At 45.8% G+C, this 4,835-nt stretch overlaps 1 long non-coding RNA gene across 1 annotated transcript; it reads right to left on the reverse strand.

The window, feature by feature from the left end:
• Positions 1-797: 797 nt before the first annotated feature.
• On the reverse strand, positions 798-4,411 carry LOC119961125. The gene is made up of 3 exons (XR_005459599.1): positions 4,094-4,411; positions 3,261-3,353; positions 798-858 (listed from the first exon to the last, which is right to left on the reverse strand). It is a non-coding gene; the product is annotated as an uncharacterized LOC119961125 (long non-coding RNA).
• Between the last annotated feature and the right edge of the window lie 424 nt (positions 4,412-4,835).

Below are 4,835 nucleotides of genomic sequence, written 5' to 3' on the forward strand. Positions count from 1 at the left end.
CACACTCCGGCTCCTGTTCGGGTACACAGAGGGAGAATTTAGAATGTCCAATTCACCTAACAAGCACATCTTTCGGGACTTGTGGGAGGAAACCGCAGCACCCGGAGGAAACCCATAACAGACACGGGGAGAACATGCAGACTCCGCACAGACAGCGACCCAAGCCGGGTATCACACCCGGGCCCCTGGCGCTATGAAGCAACAGTGCTAACCATGCTGATTAGAGCTAGCATGGACTCAATGGACCGAATGCCCTTCTCTGCCCTTTTTCTATTTTTTAAAATAAATTTAATGTACCCAATTCATTTTTTTCCAATCAAGGGGCAATTCAGTGCAGTCAATCCACCTATCTGCCCATCTTTGGGTTATGGGGGCAAAACACAAGCAAACACGGGGAGAATGTGCAAACTGCACATGGACAGCGACCCAGAGCCGGGATTGAACCTGCGACCTCGGCGCTGTGAGGCAGCAGTGCTACTCACTGCGCCACCGTGCTGACAGCTGACTCTGACATTTCTGTCTAATCTCGCTTTATAATTTAACCCTGGAGAGTTCAGATATCATTCAGGTAAAGCTGTGCTATACTCCCTCCGAGGCCATTCTATCCTTCCTCTGGTTTGTTGTCCAGAACTGAACACAGTTCTCCAGGTTTGGTCTAACCAGGGTTTGTGAATCTCGGGCTTTTCCAGTCACACTGAGACCTGAAATCTTCCCTCACAGACAGAACAGACAAACCTTTTACCTTCCACACCCAGATGCTGCTGATATTCAGGTTCTGATGAATCGAGTGACTCTGTCAGATCGCGATGTGACATTTGGTTTGCGTTTCCCGTCTGTTAAACCTCCACTTCCAGTATCCTGTAAATTTACAGAAACCTCACTGTCAGTTTAGGATAGAAATTCACAACATTCTCTCCTCGCCAACTTTGATTAAATGTATTCCTGGAGGTTTGATCACATGACCTGCCCCCATCCTCCAGCCATTAATCGGTCAACCTATCCATCCTTGTGACACACTGCCTTCCTCGGCCAATTGGGAAGCAAAAGGTCTCATTACCTCACAGGACAGTGTTTGACTGTCAGCCAAACATCCTTTATCCCATTTTCAATATTTTTATATCCGCTGAAGAGAAATGTTCAAAAATCTTCTTTCCTGTCCCTATGATTTTCCAGAAATCCAGGTATGAATCTCACCAAGGTAGAAGGTAAAATTTGAATTTGTTGAAAATTTACTGAAGACCATGAAACCATTGTTGGTTGTTGTAAAGACCCATCTAGTTCACTCCTGTCCTTCAGTGAAGGAAATCTGCCATCCTTACCTGGTCTGGCCAAACCACAGCAATGTGGTTGACTCTTTAAATGTCTTCTCATCCAGTGGAAACATCTTCCACTTGTCTATCACATCAAACCTTTTCATAATCTTACATGATCAGGCCATCCTTTATTCCCCTTTCCAGAGAAAAGTTTATGCCCTGTCCAATCCCTTTTGCCAGGTGTAACTTGCCAGTTCAGGCATAATTTAAATATATTTGCCTGCATCTTCTCCAGTCCTTCTAGGTCCATTTTGTGATGTGGAGACTTTACTTAATCTGAGCAGCAAACTCACCGTTGTCCTCAAATGCCTGTATGTTGCAGTATTTTAATCATTTTACCATTAGCTGAATGTAAGATGGGACAGAAGAAGCAGATCCAACGAGTCTGTAACACTGTAGAACATCTACAAACTTGCCTCTTCCCCTCACTGCTAAACAGTTGACTTTTTCACTCTTAGCCTGTCAGCTATGGTATTAAGAATAATGTGTCAGAGAAAGACTGGATTTCAGCTCGGTGACACTCGGCCAGACTAAATTTTCGTTCACAGGGTTGTGGAGCTAATGTCTCCATGTCATAAAATGGATCTGGAAGGACTGGGAAAGTATTCCAGAATGATGCCTGAACGAGCAGGTTACAGCCAGCAAGATAATGCAGAGGCTCGATGAGCCATATGGTCTCCACCCGCTTCCATTACTTGTGTTATTATGAACATCTACTGTAAATCATTTCTATGCAGACACAACAGATGCAACAACCACCAGTTCATCGCCTTCCCTCCCACATTCCAGGATTCCAAACACTACTTTCCAGGTGACAGTGATTTACTTGTACTTCTTGCTATCCACTAGTTGTGTATGCACTGCTCACGATTTGGATCTTCCCTACACTGAGGAGATTAAATCTGGATTGGGTGACTGTGGAACATCACCATTCAGGTCTGCAAGCATAATCCTGAGCTTCTGATCATTTTAATTCCCCGCCCCATTCCCACTCTGTCCTCAGCCTCCTGCACTGCTCCAATAAAGCTCAAAGGAAACTCGAGGAACAGAACCTCATCCTTGATCAGGCAATTCCTGACCTTCCAGACACAACATTCATTTCAGTAATTTCAGATTATAATCATCACTCCGATATTTTTAGACAGTTGGTGCTGGTAATGGTTCTGCTGTTGCCATTTATACCTCACCTGGACCTGCCTTTTATTCTCTTGTCCTATTAGTTTATTTACTTATCTCATTGTCACCCAGATTTATCTTGCACCATTATCCCCTTTGTCATTTCATCACTTCAGCCTTACATCCTCCCAAACTGCCCCCCTCTGAAATGGCCCAGCAAGCCACTCAGTTCAAGGGCAATTAGGGGTGGGCAACAAATGCCGGCTCAGCCAGCGACACCCACATCCCAAAACACATAAAGGAAAGTTGGCAGCTAGAAAGACAAATGCAATGTTCGCATTCATTTCAAGAGAGCTACAATACAAGACGAATGGGGATGAGAAACATATCAGCCATGATCGAATGGCAGAGCAAACTCCAAAACCTGATGGGCTGAATGGCCTAATTCTGCTTCTCTATCTTTTTTTTCAATGAGGGGATCTCATAGAAACATTTGTAAAAAAATTGTTGGAATCCATCCCAGACCTGGATCCAGATCAATTGATTCTTGGAGGAGACTTCAATTGTGTTCTGGATCCGAAATGGACTGGTCCAAGCTGATTCAACCACAACAAAAACATGAAAAAGGAATGAAACCAGACGGACCACCCGGCATCAACCCAGGCACCAGAAACAACAACGGCAAACCCAGCAACAGATTTTTATAAACTGTTCCCATCAGTAAATTGTGAAAAGGGACACAGATTTAAGATTGTGAACAAGATCTACAGGGGAGACAGGAGGTAGACATTTTATACAGTGAGTGATAACGATATGGAACTCAATGCTTACACACAAAGGTCGACAATCTCCAGGTCCCGGTAACCCGAATTTGATGTGAGGATTGGTTGTGAGTTTCCTGTCTGCGAATCCCTTTCTAAGCCCCTGTGAAAGAAGTTTACAAAGGCATCACTGTCAGTCCAGAAATGTAATTCAGGAAAGATAAACGTTTCGCCTGGTTTGAGTTTGCTGTGTGTAAATCCTCCCCTACTAATCCCCTGTAAAAGGAGTTTCCAAAATTAATCACTGTCAGTCCAGGATAGAAATTCACAACATTCTCTCCTCCTGCTCCCGGGTCCAGGATGACTGCTCATGCCCCCCGCTGCACACTGACCCTCGTTGTCAGAGCAGTCCCTTGATTTGACAGTGACATCTACTCGGGGTTGTGAATTTCTACCCTGGGTCTTCATGTGGCTGAACAGGGCCGCAGAGCTTTGGACACATGGGACAGGATGTCCAATGAGACAGTGAAATCTGGAGAGCAGGATTGGCTTCCTTTTCTTTCCATCTCTGCCACCGCTTTGCATCATCAATAAGACATTGGGACTCAAAGACGAATCCAGTTTGATGGACAAGTTGTCTCCATTCTGAACAATGGGGAACAAGCTCCTCCCACTCATTGAAACATCGCCCCGACAAAGATGACAAACGTGCATGCGCCCTGATACACATCCAATAAAGGTGGCGGCCGTTAACCCGAGCCGAACATGAACTACAGCTCCGCTCGATACAAACTGGGTCCCGGAATCTCTTTTCCGAGGTTTGCAGCTTACAACAGCTTTACACAATGTTTCCGCCCACACCCGCGATCTCTCGCTCCCTGTATATTGTTAAACGCCTCTCACCGATTTTGGAATTGATGCAGAACGGAGAATTTGACACTCATCCAAAACTTCATTCACTGCAGCGGTGTGAATGGAGAATTCCGGCCTATGTTTCTGTCAGGATATTGCTGGGGTAAAAGAAAAGTTCGAATTTGAATTGTATTTTTGTGTTTGTATTGAGATCTTCTTTCTCCAATATAATATAGTTAATTTTTCTTTGATTCTTAGTATTAAAAGTTAGGGCAGCACCGCAGCACAGTTGCTTCACAGCTCCAGGTTCGATTCCCGGCTTGGGTAACTGTCTGTACGTCCTCCCCGGGTCTCCGTGGGTTTCATCCGGGTGCTCCGGTTTCCTCCCACAGTCCAAAGATGTGCAGTTTAGGTGGATTGATCATGATCAATTGCCCTTAGTGTCCAAGCTACTGGGTTACGGGCTTAGGGTGGAGGCGTGGCCTTGAGTTGGGTTCTCTTTCTAAGGGCTGGTGCAGACTCGATGGGCCGAATGGCCTCCTTCAGCACTGTAAATTCTATGATTCTATGAAGAAGCCCTTCGACATTGTCATTACCCAGACTGCGCATGCTTCAATCACGACGGGTCCCGCCCATCATTCACTCCGACTGGTTGGAGGACCAGCTGCCCTCACTCGGTCCTCTAGACCTGCCCCTCCTCTTCCTATTGGTCCGGAGCTGCCGTCAATCACCCGGGCATTGTGACGGTTCCAGATGGTGAGAGCGGCACAGGCTCTGGCTGACTCGCTGATTG

The sequence above is a fragment of the Scyliorhinus canicula genome, unplaced genomic scaffold (assembly GCF_902713615.1).
Source record: "Scyliorhinus canicula unplaced genomic scaffold, sScyCan1.1, whole genome shotgun sequence".
In the NCBI taxonomy this organism is placed as follows: domain Eukaryota; kingdom Metazoa; phylum Chordata; class Chondrichthyes; order Carcharhiniformes; family Scyliorhinidae; genus Scyliorhinus; species Scyliorhinus canicula.